The following is a 20299-nucleotide window of genomic DNA, read 5'->3' on the forward strand; positions in this document are numbered from 1 at the left end:
CTTCTCGAACACATAGGGCCTCGGCCTTTTTTACATCATAAGCCGCGTCCACTCTTAGAGTCTTGGCTGCAAGAAAACGCCCATCATCATCCCTCAATATCCACCCAAGCCCCGTCCGACCATTCTGCCTATCAATAGAAGCATCCGTATTCAGCTTTAACCTGCCTCTTCTTGGCCTTCTCCACCTCTCCGTTACCCTCTCTCCTTGCTGCACCCCATCACCTTCCTGAGCCGCAGACCAATTTTCCCAGTAGACCATTGTCCGGCGCAACACCAACTCCATATCCCATGGTTTTGCATTCCACACTGAATCATTCCTGCTAGTCCACAAACCCCAACACAACATCATAAACTTACACAGTTGGTCCCCATGCATAATAGAAGCGCACTTGAAGAACCACTCACTTACATCACCGGCAGCCACATTACTTATTGGAAGTCCTAGCTTCCTCCATGCCAACCTCGTCTCACGGCAAGCAGCAAAAAGATGAAAAGAACTTTCATACTCGTTCCTGCACATATGGCACATCAAATTACAATTAACATGCCTCATTGTCAAAGCATCCCGTGTAGGCAAGTAGGACGAAGCCAACTGCCAAACAAACGTTTTCACCTTAGGTGATACCCTGAGGTTCCAAATAGCTGCCCATGGCCTATCATCATCAACATGTCTAGCAAGGCGTTTATAGCAAGACCTCACAGTGAAGGTGCCTTTAGAATCCCACCGCCACACCCACGTATCCGGCGGTTTCCGGATGCTAATCGGAATTTGCAAAATTAGACTAGCATCCCTTATGTCAAACAAGTCCATAACACACCCCACATCCCCGTACGTACCTTGTTCATTCAATAAAGTCATAACGGGGGCGCTTGACACTGATTCATGCAAAACCGTCTGTACATATGGGAACTCATCATCCGGCAGCCATGCATCACTTCCTATCACTGTACTTCGGCCATCTCCCACACACCGCCGGCAACCCTCTCTTAGCAACTGTTGTACCGCCATCATTCCTCGCCAAATATACGAAGGGTTAGACCCCTCTCCTGCTTCGAAATATGATCCATGAGGATAATACCGTGCCTTGTACACACGGGCAACCAGAGAACTCGGTTCCGTTACCAAACGCCATGCCTGCTTAGCAAGCAATGCTAAGTTCATTTCGCGCAAGGTTCTAAACCCCAGCCCTCCCTTACTCTTAGGTACACACAGCCCCTTCCCATGCCCGCCACCGCACCCCCCTTCCATTTACTGCCGCCCCAGTCCACCAAAAAGAATTCATAATTGTCTCCACCTCCTTTCATAAGGTACTGGGCAACAGGAACACCATCATCGCGTACGCCGGCATAGCCTGAATAACATTTTTAAGCATCACCTCCCGGACTGCCCTCGACAAGAACCTCGCATTCCAGCTCCTTATCTTCGTTAAATCTTGTACTTAATGAACCCCAGGACCTCCTTCTTCCGCCTGCCAACTAGTGATGGGAGTCCTAGATACCGGCCAGTAGTATCACCTTCATGAACCCCCAAAACTCTCACCACATCATCCCTGGACAGCTGATTAGTATTGGTGCTGAAACCTATCTATACTTATTAGAGCAAATATCAATTTTGGTCCCACAAGTATTAGCAAAATGACAGTTTTAGTCCACATGTTCAATTTCTACCAATTTTCATCCACGACTATCACTTCAGTACCAATTTTCATCCACGACTATTGTTTTAGTGCCAAAATTCATCACATAGGGTCACACATTTTTTAAAGACATGTCGAAATATGAAATTATTAAGGGTATTTTCGCCTTTTTAAATTAAGATCTCAATTTGAGCATGAATAAAAAGATTTAAGCCCTAAGATCTATCTCAATTCGCAGTTTTTCTCCTCAAATTAAAATAGGATGAGGAGGAGAACTATGAATTGGGATTGATCTTAGGGCTTACATGCATCCCTTTATTCATGCTCAAATTAGAGTCTTAAGTTGAAAAGGACGAAAATGCCCTTAAAATTTTTAGATTTCAGCATGTCTTAAATGGAGGGGTGACCGGCATGATGAATTTTGGTACTAAAAATAATAGTCGTAGATGAAAATTGGTACTAAAACAACAGTCGTGGATGAAAATTGATAGAAATTAAACATGTTGACTAAAACCGTCATTTTGCTAATACTCGTGGGACCAAAATTGGTATTTGCTCATACTTATTATTAAAACAAAATATTTCTTTCGCTCTTGCCCAAACACTTCTTCCCAAACAATAGAAAAGGAAAAATGAAAAAGGAAACCCAAAATTAACTTAATAATAATAATAAATAATAATTAAGACGCAGGGGAAAAAAGGTATTGTGGCTCTAAAGGTGGACATGAGTAAAGCTTACGATCGGGTTGAATGGCGCCTCCTTGAAGCTATGTTGGTAAAGATGGGTTTGGTCGACGATGGGTGGACACTCTCATGGAAACAGTCTCATCAGTTAAGTACCACATCTTGCATGATCAGAACCAACTGGGCCCGATTATACCTCAGCGTGGTCTACGACAAGGTGATCCTTTATCGCCTTATTTATTCCTGATTATAGCCGAGGGCCTTAGTGCTTTAATTGATAAGCAGATACGAGCTGGCTTGTTGCATGGTGTGCGGGTCTATAGGGGTGCACCTTCCATTTCTCATCTGTTGTTTGCAGATGACTGTTTTATTTTCTTCAGAGCTAATGCGCAGGAATGTAGTTGCATGAAGTCAGTTCTGGATCAATATTCTATGGCCTCTGGGCAGAAAATTAACTATGAGAAATCAGCTATCTGCTTTAGTTCTAATGTTTTGCCGCAAGATAGAATTGATGTGGTGCAAATACTTGGTGTCATAGAAGGCAACACTGCAGGAAAATACTTAGGCCTTCCATCAGTAGTTGGCAGACGAAAAAAACAAATACTGGGTTTCTTGAAAGATTGCATTCTTACAAAGGTTCGTAGCTGGAACGCTAAGTATCTCTCACGTGTGGGATGGGAAGTTCTTTTAAAAAATGTAATTCAGGCAATGCGCAGGAATGTAAGCTTAAGAAATCCATATACGGTTTAAAGCAAGCCTCCCGTCAATGGTATATCAAATTCGATGGGGTAATTTCTTCATTTGGTTTTGTTGAAAATCCCTCAGATAACTGTATATACCAAAATGTGAGTGGGAGTAAAATTTGCTTTCTTGTTTTATATGTGGATGACATCTTACTTGCCACCAATGATAAGGGGATGCTTCGTGATGTGAAACAATTTCTTTCTAAGAACTTTGATGTGAAGGATATGGGTGATGCCTCTTATGTTATTGGCATTAAAATTCAGAGAGATAGGTCCCGGGGTATACTGGGTTTATCTCAAGAAACCTATATAAACAAAGTTTTAGAGAGATTTCATATGCAAAATTGTTCACCAAACGCTGCTCCCATATCTAAGGGGGATAGATTCAGTTTGGACCAATGTCCGAAAAATGATTTGGAGAAGGAATCCATGGAGAACATCCCTTATGCTGCAGCAGTTGGATGTCTTGGATATATTCAAGTCTATACGAGGCCGGATATTGCTTTTGCGGTTGGAATGCTAGGGCGTTACCAACATAATCCGGGGTTAGACCATTGGGGAGCTGTAAAGAAGGTTCTAAGGTATCTCAAAGGAACCAAAGGTTACAAGCTTGGGTTTAGGCAGACAGACAATTTAGATCTTGTCGGTTATTCAGACGCGGACTTTGCTGGCTGTGTTGATTCTCGAAAATCAACTTCTGGGTGCGTCTTCATTATGGCCGGTGGGGCTATCTCATGGAGAAGTGTTAAACAGTCCTTAATAGCTACTTCTACCATGGAAGCCGAGTTCGTTTCCTATTTCGAGGCTACTTCACAGGGTGTTTGGCTAAAGAATTTTATCTCTGGGCTTAGAATTATGGATTCTATATCTAAGCCATTGAAAGTCTACTGTGACAACTCAGCTGCAGTCTTCCTAGCTAAGAACGACAAAAGTGGAAGTCGAACTAAGCACATCGATATCAAGTTCTTAGCAATTAGGGAGCGTGTCAAAAATAAAGTTGTATTTATTGAACACATTCATACTGAGTTGATGTTAGCAGATCCCTTGACTAAAGGCATGCCACCATTTAAGTTCAAGGATCTGATTCAGAAAATGGGACTTTCGCCCAATTTGTAATTTGTATATATACATTTAGTTTTAATAAAATTCTTTGGGATTCGGACATTTTCTCAATTAAGTGTGTACACCTTCGTTTACTTTATATTGATGAGAAAATGTACTTCAGGGACTTGGAATAAACATAGGGTTTATTTCGTTGGGTTTTGTTTCCTAATTAAGTGCTCAATGACAGTTTGCATTTGATCATAATGGATACTACTCGTGCTAATGAGAACATATCATTATGGTTGGTGTATTTCTGTTATTGAGTGGTAGTGCTTGCACCAAGTGGGAGAATGTAACGTTTATCCGTTACTATTATTATAACATTAGGATAAGTTATGATAATATTCAGTATTTGATATGTGGTGCAACACTAATAACCTAATAACTAGACTACCATTATGATTAGTAGTCTGGTTAGGGTTTAGGAGACCTAAAGACAATCAAGCACAATGATGGTCAGTGGCTATATAAGGTCACTGGTCCTCTCACTGCTCACATTACATACCTCATACACCATCTAGAGAGAGCTGAGTAAAGTGAGAGACAAAATACTTGTTATCTCTGCAGCAGTCCGGATCGCTCAACCGTACCAAGAACCATGGCTGGAGGTTAGTCGATCCTGTTATCACATATTATATGATGCATGTGATATTTTAGTCTAACAATTGAAACTCTCTCATGAATGATTATTGGTGGACAGGGTCTGTTGGCAATGGGAAAGGAATAAAATGGCGATCTTGGAATGGTTTATGTATGCCCAAATCAAAAGGGGGTATGGGTTTCAGAAAATTACGTGAAATGAATATATAGCCCTGCGGGGTAAACAAGCTTGGCGGCTAATTAAAAACCCATCTTCTCTTGTGGCCCGTGTGTATAAGGCTCGATACTTCCCGAACTGTACTTTGTTTGATGCGAAGGAGGAGGGCAATCCTTCATTTATTTGGAGGAGTTTATTGGAAGCTCAGAATGTCCTACGAGATGGTTGTCGCCGTAGTATTGGCAATGGTATTGACACTTTTATTGGGAAGGATGCATGGTTACCGGTTGATGATGTCCCGTATATTCAGACTATCATGCCTGAGTCTATATTTAAATCCCCGGTTGCATCTCTTATGAACACACAAGGTACGTTCTAGGACATAGAATGCATTCATGATATTTTTGATGCCCGAGACGCTAATCTCATTTTAGAAATTCCTATAAGTCTTCGTAAACCCCCTGATTCATGGGTTTGGGTCTAATAATTCCTTCTGCTAGGGGTAACATTACTGATTGGCTATTTGAATGCATTCTCAAATTGGATTGAGTTTTTATTCCCAAAAAAAAATAATAATAATAATAAATAATAATAATAAATAAATAATCTATATCTATACCTATACTATAATTATATATATATATATATATATATATATATATATATATATATATATATATAATCCTATTTACTTGATTTCCAGTCTAAACAATAGTAAATAGTAAATTAAAAAATGAACGTAAATTAAAAAAGGAATATAAATATGTCACAATAATTTTCTACATCATCAATTAAAAATGGAACGAGAATTGTGTAAATTGAAAAAAGAAAATGAAGATTAATAATTGACTGAAAATTAAAAATAGAAAAAGGAATGGAAATTAGGTTAATTGGGAAAAGAAATGAAAATATTAATAATTGACTGGAAATAAAAAAAAGATCTATAATTGACTAAAATGGAAAAAGAAATGGTCAAATTAATGCATTATAATTTGTCACAATAATATTACACAGTATAATAAATCAAATCACAATTATAGGAGCGTTATGTTGTGCATCCGTATGCACCATGCATGCAAAAACGACGTCGTTTTGGCGTCTAACTTAAAAAAATAATAATTCAGAATTGCATAACTACACATCCATAATTTCATAATTATACATCCAGAATTGCATAACTACACTTCCAGAATTGCATAACTACATTTCCAGAATTGCATAACTACACATCCAGAATTGCATAACTACACTTCCAGAATTGCATAACTATAATTCCAGAATTGCATAACTACACATCCATAACTTCACAACTACACATCCAGAATTGCATAACTACACTTCCAGAATTTCATAACTACAAAATCCAAAATGAATGAACTAAAAATGAATAACATAATGTTGTTGCTGGGAATCGAAACTAATTTTTTTTTTAAAGTAGGGCGCGTGTTTTATGCAAAACGACGTCATTTTTGCATCCGTATGCACCATGCGGATGCACAGCATAATTTGCCACAATTATGTCATAAATTTTTCACAATTTTTAAAAATGGAATGAACATATTTCAATAATAATATTCTACATCATCAAGTAAAGGAAAATTAAAAATGGAAAGAAAATATTTCAATAATAATATTCTACATCATCAATAGTAAAGATATATTTTTAAAAATAGTAAAGGTAAATAAAAAATGGAACAAAAATTTAAAATGAAAAGAAAAGATTTCAATAATAATATTATACATCATCAAATAAAAATGGAACAAAAATATTTCAATAATAGTATCTACAATCTACATCATCAATAGTAACATAGTAAATGCATAAAAAAGGAATAATTGGCTGAAAATGAATCTGATATTACTTATTGACTGAAAATATAAAAGGATCACTGATTGAGTGACATTCTACCATTATATATTTTCACCTGAGTCGTCCGTCCTGATGGACTGAAGGTGTTAGCTCTAGATGAGGATGGACAAGATTGTGTTGTCACTACCAATGTCGTCTACAAAGAGGTTTCAATAATGTGTAAATAGAGAAAATTTCAATTTTGGTCCACTGACTTTTGGGGTTGTGTTAATTGCAACACTTGACTTTCAAAAATGATAATTTAGTACCTTGACTATGCAATTTTTATCAATTTTGGTCACTCCGGCCAAATTGCCGGCCAAATCACACCGGAAAATTTTAACAGGTCAAATAATGAGGGTTTTTTGGTCATTTTACTTTTTTACTTTCTTCTCCCGCAAAGCAACCCCATTTCCGGCAAGGTACTTCGCGGTGATGGCGGACTAAAAATAAAGAACAAAAAAGCGTTACTCCAGCCGTATTTAGAGCAACTCCATTGATAATCAATGAAGAACAAAAACAAACAGAGATGAAATATATTGAACACTAAAAATAAAGAGAAATTTAAAGTTGTGATTTTTTTTAACCTGAACGACGCCCAAGAAAGAGTTACTCCAGCCGTATTTAGCAGCCAAGGGAACGACGGCGACGGACATCACAACCCTGTCAGCATTGCACAAGGACATCACACAGGCCATCAGAGCCACCACCTTGAACCTCTCCGGGACCATGAAACCCTCCTCTTGGGCAGCGGCGGCTCTCCCGCCAACGCCCAGCAACCCCGTTTCTAACCCCTCCGCAGTACACCTCACCTCACGTCCTCTCCACTTGACTTTCAACTCCCCGGTGATGGTGGAACCGGGAAGGTACTTCGCGGAGAAGTCGTTCACGCTCGCCGGAAATGGGGTTGCTTCGCCGGAGAAGAAAGGAAAAAAGTAAAATGACCAAAAAACCCTCATTATTTGACCTATTAAAATTTTCCGGTGAGATTTGGCCGGCAATTTGACCGGAGTGACCAAAATTGATAAAAATTGCATAGTCAAGGTACTAAATTATCATTTTTGAAAGTCAAGTGTTGCAATTAACACAACCCCAATAGTCAGTGGACCAAAATTGAAATTTTCTCTGTGTAAATATAATCGGTGATATTATGTTTTTTTTTTTAAAAAAAATTAAATGGAAAAATTGCTATATATCTAGACAAAAAATATATCTCAATACAAATAAATTAGGATAACAATTCATTCTTATAATTATCTAAGTTGTTAGAGAACGAGCACATTTGCCTAATTTATAAAAATACTAAACAATGATAAATAAAATCTTCAAAGTTATAGCACCGCATGCGTACATCTAGACATTAGCTATTAATTTGAGCAATTATTTGCATAAAATCAAGCAATGATAACATCAAAATACATAAACGATCTAAACCATATCTTTAATTGCACTATATAATATTTGATGTTCTAATTTAAATAAGAGTGAATTCCATTTTTGGTCCTACTATTATAGGGGCTTTTCCAATTTTAATCCACCATAATTATTTTTGACACATTGCGTCCACTATTATTAAAAGTGTTCTAATTTTAGTCCATTTTTAGATTTTCCGTGGACTAAAATTGGAACACTTTTAATTATAGTGGACGCAATATGACAAGAATAATTATGGTGGACTAAAATTGGAATGATCCCTATAATAGTAGGACCAAAAATGGAATTCACTCTTTAAATAATTATATATCGATTCAAATATTCTTAATATATTACAACAAATGCATCCCGTGCATCGCACAAGTGAAAATATTAGTAATAAATATATCGTTTTATTTTTTAAAATTTCACAGCCAATTTGTTGAGGCAAATTATTGTGTGGGTCATGGTCCACACAACTATGAGGACGACGGTTCAAAACGATGTTATTTTGATGTTAAAAAAATTTTCATTAGTCAATAATGGCGTCTACTCAGCCGTTTATGTGGTAGAATAATTAAGCTTCTGGAGTACGATAATGTATTTATGAGTTAGAATAATGTATATTAGGGAAAATGACATTTTTTCTCCCTGAATTATATGTTAATAGCACATTTTCCCCCTCAATTATTCATGTAAGCACATTAGCCCCATCAAATATTCTAAAAGTGATTGTTTTCCCCCTTGATATATTAAATTGACACTTCTGCCCTTAAAGTAAACATTTTATTTATTTTTCATCTCCAACAAATTATTGCTTATACGTAGGGATGACCATGGTTCAGTTCGAACTGAACCGGACACTATAGCAATCAAATTGAAAGTTTCCGGTTATGATTCAGATCTAGAACCCAATATTAGATTTCAGTTTATTAAAATTATGAATCGAAAAAACTGGATCATGAACCGTGAACCAACAGTTCTGGATCAGGTTTACAATTTTGAACCGTCTTTATTTTAAAATTTTATTTTATTTTTAATTTTAAAATAGTCTAAATTCAACAATAAATGTATTTTTTTTTCAGTTCGAAACATGGACCGACTGTTCCGGTTTGTGATTTTAATAAACTCTAAATATCGGGTTTCGATTCTAAATTTTAATTAGAATATTTTGTTTGGTTGCTATAGTGTCTGTTCGATTTGAACCAAATCGTGGTCATAATTTATTGGAGAAGAAAAATAAATGAAATATTTATTTTAAGGGTAGATATGTTCATTGGGGAAACAACCACAAGAATAATGTACTCTATGAGTTATAAAAATGTATGTTGGGTATGTCCTTAAGTGTTTATGAGTTGTCCATTATTTGTTCGAATAATGTACCTTTAGTAAGTTTTGCAATTGTCCATGGTTTATTATAAATTTATAATTTACTTTAGACTTTTTTTTTTTTTGAATACTATAGACTTTGTTACAAGATAGAATCTATTCTATACTTTTTCTAATTAATGCAGTCCAAAGTGTCAATATTTCAACACTGGAGTTCGGTCATGTGATCTTCCCTCAAGGGGAGCCACAGATGTGCCATCTGAGCACAAGGTGCTTGACATGTACTTTAGACTTCAAAATAATGTACTGTATGAATGATAAAAATGTATCTTTAGTAAGTCCTCAAGTGTTGATGAATTGATTATCATGTGTTTAGATAATGGACATTATGAATTCGAATAATGTAGTTTGTTGGTTAAAATAATGAACCTTATGAGTTAGAATAATATATTTTATGCTTTAGAATAATGTACTTTATGAATTATAAAAATGTATGTTGCAGCAATGGAGTTAAGGAAGAAGCAATGGAGAGCAAAATGCATGTTGCGTGAAAAAAATGATTAACTTGAGACAAATTACTGTCCACACAGCTGTGTTGAGCACGGTTCAAAACGACGTCGTTGAATTTTATGAGTTAGAATAATGTACATCATGAGTTAGAATAATGTAAATTATGAGTTATAAAAATGTATGTTACAATGAGTCGCGTAAAAAAATACACAGAATGTTATCATTTTTAAACCGTAACTCACACAATTATATGGACCGCGTTTTATGCAATAACTATTGTTGACTTGATTTGTGGGCCAGAAATGATGGCTTGGCCTAATTTGTAATATAGTGGTAATTCAACTTGATGTTGGAACTTGGAATGAATGAATTATTCTAAAAGTCATGCTAAATGACCAATCAATGTCAAGTTGGCTCCACAATTCTATACCATCAATTCAAGTAACTCAAAGAATTATGTAAGGGCTGACTAAATAGCATTTATTAATTTTTTTTTCCATTACATAAAAATTTAGGATGAAAAATATTACACAAAATGTTATCACCATATTTCAAAAATACGGAGTAATTTTTTTTTTTTTTTTAAATCTCTCTTTAATCTTTTCCTCGTAAATTTCATCATGATGTCGCTTATAATTATTATGTGTTCATAAATTAGCTTGCTCCATCAAATTATAATAAATGACTAAAATATTACATTAAATAGTGACATATCAGAAGAGAAAATTAAGAGAAATTCTTTTTAAACAGATGAGTAGTATTATTCTTTCCATCAAACGTGATGAGTAGCCATTTTAAAATCCAGGCAAGCATCAACGGCGTCGCCAATAGTTAGAAAAAAAACATCTTCGTCCAAGTTTATCTACAATTTTGGCTTTCTTTAATTTTTCAATCATCTTTCACCTAGGCCCGGCAAAGCTAACTGCAATAATAAAAATTATTAATTTTTTTTTGAAGAAATAAAAATTATTAATTAGTTGCATTAATATGTAATAATATGTTATGTCCAACTGCCAATATGAGAGACTCACTTGTGTGTTCTGTGAAGCCAATTTCTTATACAATTCTTTCAACACAACAATTCCGGATGTATCTGTATTTGTTACATCTGAACACATAAAGTTTACAATTATTAGCATATAATATTGTTAAACATTTGGAATTTTTAATAATAATAATAATAATAATAATAATAATAATAATAATAATAATAATAATTATTATTATTATTATTATTATTATTATTATTATTATTATTATTATTATTATTATTATTATTATTATTATTATTATTATTCATCGGAACCACAGGTCCGCTACGGGAGGGGCTATATGTGCACCATTTTGATAATTGAGGGACAACATTTACACCACTCATAATTCAGGGGTGACATTGATAATTGACATATTATAGAGGGGCATTTTTTACAATTTTCCCCATAATCAATGTTGCAGAAGGCGCTAGGCACTAGTCGGGCGCCTAGGCGGCCTAGTAATCTGAGTATATATCGTCTCCATTTTTCCTACTCAGCTATGAGTTGTTAGACTGTTATATTCCCCAAATTAGTCAACTGCATATGTTAGATGGTTAGTTGATTACATGGCTAGAGAAATATATAAGAGGGGTAGCCGAGTAAGCCAAAAAACAAAACCACTCGGCTGAGTTAAGTGCCAACTCGCCAAGTTAGGCGCTCAACTCGTCCGAATCGGTGCCTAAGATGCCTAGTCGGCCGGTTAGTCAGTCAGAGTCGCCTAGGGTTAAAATCGCGGTATATAATGAAATAAAGTTGCGCATTCACTGTGAGGGCAAGCGTTTGGTTCTAATTAAGTGGTATTAGAGCTACGTATTACTTTCGGCGTAGTGCTAAGGACGTGCTTGATCCTAACCAATTAAGTTGAAAGGCAAGATTGGTGATTAATTACCGCGACTAGAAGGCCTATTTCGACAGAGCCAAACAGGACTCCAAGGAATGCGCCAATGCAGACTAGGAAATCTGCCTTGTCCACCTTCCAGATATGGTAAGCCCCTTGAAGATCAATCAATCCAGGAAGCGCGGATAAGATAATTGAGGCGAGGATAGCCATGGGAGTATAGTACAGAAGTTTGGTTAACAATTCCAGGGATATCAGCACTGTCACAGCCATGACTATGTTTGATACCACTGTTTCACACCCTGCACTAACATTCACAACTGTTCTTGAAAATGAACCTGCAATGGTTTCCAAAATGGTCAGACTTGGAATAAGCTATGCCCATAGAATATACTGCATAGAATAAGCAATCCCCATGATTTACCATACTGCATAGAATAAGCTATCCCCACAGAATATACTGCATAGAATAAGCTATCCCCATGATTTACCATACGGCATAGAATATGCTATCCCCAACACGTGGACTGCTGAACCGTAAACTATGAAACGAGCTCGGATTTAGGCCTCCTTTGAATTTCTTCACAATGTTAACGCCATATTTATCCGCTTTCATTAGATAAACTATCAGAGTGGATAGGATTACTGATAAAAGAAGAGAAACAGCTGGGAGCCAGAATAGTTTCCTATACCTTCTCCCCTGCAGAAATCTTAATTAGGCCATACTGATAACAAATTAATATCAAACATTTTTATTTTGTAATAATTCTAATTTTTAATTTAAGAAAAAGTCTAATCTAACCTAATTTTATTAAGTTTTCCCAATAACTAGTATAAAAAATTACTGCATAACATACTTTTTTAAAACACATAATAATTTATATAAAATCTGATTTATACAATTAAAAATTAAATATTTCAAAAAAAAAATTACATATATAAGGACCCTTTTTTTTTTTTTTGATGAAAAAACATATATAAGGACCTTATTCATACCATAACAGAAATATTCAACAAAGTTTTAGAAAAAACAAAACGAAATAGTACAAATCCAAACTAAATATGTTTCCAGACAAAGTAAATCGAAATATAAATTTGATTCACTAGGAAATTTTATTCTGAAATATAACTTAGTTTTTTTATAAAAATTTTTTTTTTATCAAATGCTTAGTAGGATAATAATAAAAATAAAATAAAAAATAAAAAATACACATGACATTCTAATAATCAAAACTTGTTGGTAACCTGCTAAAAATGCTAATTGCACTTCTTTTGCACTTGTTTTGCACTTCTTTTGCACGTTTGTGGATCAATTTGGAGCTTATTCGAGTTCGGCGCTATCCCCCAAATAATTCAATGGCCTATTTGTACTTTTCCAAAAAAAAAAAAAAAAAAAAAAAAAGAGAGAGAGAAAAAAAATTGAAGTTGAAACAAATCAAAAAAAGTATAAGAAGAAAAATTTAGAATATATTTGGTGCATGTAGCGACATGCACCTGGTTCGTCCTTATAAGGACCTTATTCATACCATAACAGAAATATTCAATAAAGTTTTAGAAAAACAAACGAAATAGTACAAATCCAAACTAAATTTGATTCAACAAGAAATTTTATTCTGCAATGCTTCTCCATTGCTCTCCTTTCCAAAATACCCAAAATATTTCATGTTTGATGATCAGTAATTATCCCTGATTCCGATTATTAGCTTGGCCTGCATTTTCATAATGATTTGATATCAAGATATAAATAAAATCAAGTAAATTATATGTAAAAATATGTGAAAATTAAAATATATATGCAAATAAAATTATTACCACTTAAGAAACTTGGATTTAACACCAAGGCTCTGAGTAAGGATCGATAGGTAAGCCAAAATCCCGGTATCTGCGATCATATAGACCATTCATAACGGGCCTACACAAGGTAATTTTATAATTGTGAAATATATACACACGCACTTTAAAAGATGTAATTAAAACACATTAAAGATAACACCGGATAATAAAAAACTTGAATTAAAGAAATTGTAGTCATTGAAAGGATCAGAATATATATCAAAGAATGTGAATAATAATAATAATAATAATAATAATAATAATAATAATAATAATAATAATAATAATAATAATAATAATAATAACAAAAATATTCTAAAAAATCTGCGCTTTTACAAGCCAAACAAGACTAATATGAGATTTTGAACACATAACTTAAACCAAATGTTCCTTAATCTATTATCCCAATACACTTAGAATAGGTCATGTCATATCTTAACATGCATTTATGTTGTGTTGAGACATATATATCGCAAAATATCTCTTTGACATGAACATATCATGTTTAATAAACATGTTACAATCCATAAACTTATACAAAAACAATTTATTAAACAATTTTATGTTATAACATGCATATAATGTTGAAAACTGAAATCCAATTTATTAAACTCATACAAACCCACAAAGGTGAGGTTGTCTGTTTGGGTGGTGCCTATACTGAAACGCAGTGAAACCAAAAGGACATGAGGTCGAATCTGTCTTCTTTTACTTTGTTCATAGAATGTTGAAAACTGAAATCCAAATGCCTCCTTCTCCGCTTTATTTTTTTTTTCTTTTTTGTTTTCTAGTTAATGCTAAAAGTATTCCTAAAAACATATAAATAAATAGTATTTCTAAAAACATATAAATAAATAACATTTGTCATTTATAATATGCTTTCTATTTAAATTATTTTACTCAAATAATCATAAGTTCATAACCATTCTAAATGCTATTTATTCAAAAAAAAAAAAAAAATTAGTCAACAAAACCCCCTGATTTGTGAGACTAGATAATAGAATGTTTTTTGAAAACAATATCAGAGTGTTGAAAAGGGAGATTTTTTTTTTTTAATGAATATCTAGTTAATGGAAAAAAAATTTATAAAAACATATAAATAAATAAGATTTGTGCCAACTATCATGTAGTGTGATGGCATCCCGATTATTATTTTAAATGGATGACCAGTTCGCTGCATCTGTGTGTTCAAAATGAATGAACTATATATTCAGAATTAATGAAATATAAATTCAGAATTAGTGAACTATATATCCAGAATTAATGAACTATATATCCAGAATTAGTGAACTATATATCCACGCTGAACATGGTGGAAATCCCGCCGATTAGAGTTAAAAAAAAATGATTGGTGGAGTTAAATGGTGCCACTAACGGCACCGTTACTCCACCATAGTGAAACGGCGTCGTTCGCAACCTTGTGCACCATGCACATCATAACGATTGGTTAACAACAGGTAGGGCCTATTTCTTTTGTTATGCCCCGGGCCTATAAAATAATAGGACCGGCCCTGATGACAACTCGATCATTTGGAATGATAACAGATGTGTCATCACACTATATAGTAGTTGACAATTATATACATAATTTATTTACAAACAATAGAGTAGAACACAACTACACAAGCTATTCAATATATAGTAGTGATACATAACTTAATATATAAGAATACGAGTATGTATAAAATATAAATAGATATTGTTATTTATTAAAAGAATTCTTACAGATGAAAAAGGAGAAAACATTTTAGTCATATCAATCTATAGGTATAGAAAAAACAAAACAGTAGGAAAAAGTAACAAATGACAAAAAAATTTCTTTTTTTATTTTCTTTTGTTTTTTGGTAAAAAAAAAAATAGCAATGTAATAAAAAAAACATTATAAAACTCTAGAAATTTATATATATCTTGATGAGTAAAGTTACCCTTATAGCGCGGTTTGCCCTTCCTCCTCCTCGAGATCCACGCCTAATCCTCGAGATGTACACAAATCATTAACTAGTCCAAAATCAAGCTCCTTCATAAAACCATAAATAAACATGATTTAAACATTAGACTAAAATATATGTCATCCAAAATTTATAACTTCAGATGTTTTTATTTACAATAATTGAAAAATCTGTTTCATATATATTACATAAATATTTATAGGAAGTGTGAAATGAGTGTTATTTAACAGAATATACAATAGGATACAAGCCTAGTGAAAAAATGTACCCTTAGTGGAGGTCTTGCGTTTGTAGTAATATACTGTGATGGAATTATTGGGTTTGGATTAATAACATACTCTGAATCTTCATTCAAAATGAACAACGAAGCCCTAGAATTCAAAACAAAATCCAATATTTTCTGTTACCAACAATTTTATTAATAAAAGTTTGAGTACACATCTCGTGAGATCCTCTGAGTATAGTGGTTGGTTTTGTCATGTTTAATCCAAAACTTTTAAATTGATTATCCATGATCCTCTCACTTTCAAATTGTTACTATTCGTGGTCCAAATTAACTATCAATGATCCTTCAACTATCAAATTTTAACCAGCTATGGTCCTTTTAAGAGGACTAGGGCTGGTTAAATTTTGAAAGTTGAAGAACCATAAGTGGTTACTTGGACCATGGATGGTAACAATTTGAAAGTCAAAGCACTACAGATGATCAATTTGAAAGTTTAGGACTAAATGTGACAAAACCATTATAACAACAACAACAATAATAACAACAACAACAACAACACCAACAACAACAACAACAACAACAATAATAATAATAATAATAATAATAATAATAATAATAATAATAATAATAATAATAATAATAATAATAATAATAATAATAATAAGATAGAGTACCTTTGAGGGGAAACAGATCCAGTCGTTGTAGAGTTAGGACCAAGGTACTGGAACATAAATGGTTGCATTGGGGCTGTGTTAATTTACTGCCCCTATATATATTTCAGATGTGGAGTTTAAATAATTAAAAAAAAAAAAGAAATAAATCAGTAAATAAAATATATATCATCCAACATTGATGACTTCAGATGTTTTTATTGACAATAATTGAAAAATCTATATCATATATGTTACATAAATATTTATTGGAAGTGTCAAATGAGTTATTTAACAGTCATATATACATACAATAGGAGACAAGCCTGGTTGACTATCCATTGGTGGCATTGTTGAATGCTTAAAATATCAAAAATAAAAATAAAAACTGTTAAAAATAATTTTATAAAACTAAGAACAAATAATAATATGAGGCAGGAAAAAAATATACCGTTAGTGAAGGCGTTGCGTTTCTAGTAATGTTACTTGATTCTTCACTCAAAGAGCTCAAGGAAGTCCTGGAATTCAAAACAAAATCCAATATTTTGTGTTACCTACAATTTTACAAAAAAATTGTACATAATAATAATAATAATAATAATAATAATAATAATAATAATAATAATAATAATAATAATAATAATAATAATAATAATAATAAAATAATAATAATAATAATAATAATAATAATAATAATAATAATAATAATAAGAGTACCTTGGAGGGGGAACAGATTCAGTCATTATAGAGTAACGATCAAGGTACTGGAACATAAATGGTCGCATTGGGGTTGTGTTAATTTGCTACCCCTTCATATAATTTAGATGCAGAGTTTAAAAAAAAAAATTAATTTAAAAGAAATAAATTAATAAATAAGTTTATTTAAGAAAAGTAAACAATCTTGGAAGTTATAGGCAACTGCAAAGGATTAATGCCTCCAAATGCAGAGTTAGGCACAACCTGACAACAAAAGACAAATGTTTCAAAATAATTTCTTTAAAAATAGTGATATATATACAATGTTAATTTCTATACATACATACATACCTTTACATTTTGATATTTTAGGAATTTTAAAACTCATATAACATTTTAGTTTTAAGAATTTTATAGTGTATTAAGTTAATATTAAGCATTCAAAAAAAAAGTTAATATTAAATTTTCAAACTATAACTTCTTGAGAGGGTCATCATCTTAATTATTAATTTTACATATATACAATATTATGAATATATGAACTTTCTCAAATTCATCTTGAGGGGGTCTAAATTGTATAAGTGTTTTATTTGAACTTGTATCTAATTAGACAATAGGCTTAATAATAGATTTTTTTTTTTAAAAGAAAAAAGGTTTAATAGATGTTGTTCACTATCCAAGACATTATCGTTAATAAACCTAGGTGTTTTGCTGTAGATACTTGATTACTATATTAAATGGGTTCTATCATATATAATTGGAAAATTGCAGAATCCTAACTATCCATTCAGTCTCCATAGCCTATCATTGTCTGCTACATTAGAAAGTAATAGCGAGCGAGTAAATTTAGGAGTACATTTAGTAAAACTCGAAATGTTTTTGTCTATTTTTTGAATAATAAAGGAAAGGATTAATTTCTACAACGCCCTTAAATTGTCCTTCCATTTTTTTTGTCCTTTTTTTCGGTAGATAGGATGAGAACGTAATTCAGTGTATTATTGATAATAGGAACAGAAAAGATATAAAATACAAGATGAGTCCTATACAGAATAATAGATAGAAACTATTGCCTCTAAGAAATTACTAATTTATTATTGTCAAGACCTATTACATCAGTAGATAGAAAAGTATGTGGATAGAAATCATATTTCAATTCACAAACCCTCAATTTCTTTCTAATGATAACATAATTATGAAGTTTACCCATTTAGTTTTAAACCAAAATTCAAGTAATTATATCTAATTGAGTGAAATCTTTCAATTGATAAATTTTGCAACCATATAATGCTTGATCAACACATGTCCAATTTAGTCATTTTTAGTGATTACACATCCCATGTTGAATCATGATAGCATCAAGCACAAAACGATATATGAAAGATTTTGTCATCATATAAAAGAATGATCGCAGATTAACCTTCTTAGATGTGTTTTAAAAAAAATAAATCATATAAAAAAAATGACTACAGATTAACCTCCTTAGATGCATGTGTCAAAAAAAGAAAAACAAGAATACAAGTAGATCCAAAAATTTTGTTTAACATCAATCTTATCAATTATATATTGTAAACCCTAACCACCTAATAACCCAAGTTACACAAAAGAAAATTATAGAAATTAATTTTACTTAGATATAACATAAATATTCTTAGCATAAGCATATATTACAATTGAAATCAAACCTCATCATCAAGAGATCAAGGATAAAAAAATATTTATATAAAGAGAAAAAAAAAAACATATATACCTTGATGATTCTGATTCGGATGTTGGATGTAAGTTGATAGCATTCGACTGATCAGACATTGGTAAAGCTTGTTGAAATTGACGAGGCTCAAAGGAATGTGAATGCCAAACGCTCTACACAAATTTATCATTATTTTTTTAAAAAAGTATTAAATAAACATAAAGCATCATAAATTCAAATAGAGAAAAGGTGAACAATTAATATAAAAGTGAATAAAGATTAAAGCAACATACTTGGAAAGATGAGGGCGGAGTTAATTGATGTCTGTCCCACTATCTTCATTATTAGACACCAAACGTCCCCTGGCAACAAGTGATGATGGTAGAACAAGTAATTTTTTTTTTCATTTAATAGAAAGAAATATATTCTATATGAATCGAAAATTTCATAGCGCTCTTGGAGAAATCATACAATTTTTTTTTTTATATTTGTATAAAAACAAAAGTTACAACTTGACAAAGTACAAAATTAAGCGCTATAAATATCAGAAAAAAAAAATTTATGAAATTTTGGACAAATAACTTTTGTTTAAAAAACTAAGTCTATGAAAATCAGGTAAAGAGAAAAATATCAGATACCATGAAGGTGTAGAAGACGACGCCATTAGAATGTCCAGTGATTTGAACAGAAAGCGCGGAGCTAATTCTCGTAATTATTTAATTATAATGAAGTTGACATGGCCCCATTTATAGAATATCGCTTTGGAAAAAAATTAATTAGAAAGAATATTAGAATGTTATTATTTTAATGGGATAAATTTTCACACATTTTACATTTATGTCGTTGCGTTAGAAATGGAAATTTAGACAATTTTGAATGAAATAATTTATAATATTTTTTTTTTGCATATTGCATTTAAGAAAGAATAATAACTCGATAAAGCAATTTATGTAAAAAATGTAAAAAAATATAAATAATAACGGGATTCAATTTTTTAGAAAATATCTCTGCAGGTCCACGGTACAAAATGTTGTGCGTTGGCTGGTTAGTCGAGTTCAGCCCCTACTTGATTCGATACGTGATGATGTGGCTTACCATGGAGGGATGTGGTTAAATGGTTAATGTCTACCTATTTATCACCAATTGGTTTTAAGTAGGATATAGCAACTAGATAGCCAAAGAACTTTGTGGTTAAGCGTGCTTGACTTACAGCGGTCACATGATGGGTGACCTCCTGAGAAGTAAGTATAGTGCTGTCCCATATGGGATATGGGTGTTGGTCGGTCCAAGTCCAGTCCTAGAAAGGGGAATAGTGGGTGCGAAGGCTAAAGACCGAGTCAGGCATGCTGGACAACTGGGC

General features: G+C 32.7%; 1 long non-coding RNA gene across 1 annotated transcript in view; it reads right to left on the minus strand.

Moving 5' to 3' along the window:
* LOC109151115 overlaps positions 1 to 19646 on the minus strand; it is a 68353-nt gene extending 48707 nt beyond the window's left edge. Inside the window, exon 1 of the long non-coding RNA XR_002049259.1 lies at positions 19578 to 19646. This is a non-coding gene — a long non-coding RNA (uncharacterized LOC109151115). The remainder of the gene's footprint in view (positions 1 to 19577) is intronic.
* Between the last annotated feature and the right edge of the window lie 653 nt (positions 19647 to 20299).

This window comes from Ipomoea nil, unplaced genomic scaffold (assembly GCF_001879475.1).
Source record: "Ipomoea nil cultivar Tokyo-kokei standard unplaced genomic scaffold, Asagao_1.1 scaffold2283, whole genome shotgun sequence".
Classification (NCBI taxonomy): Eukaryota; Viridiplantae; Streptophyta; class Magnoliopsida; order Solanales; family Convolvulaceae; genus Ipomoea; species Ipomoea nil.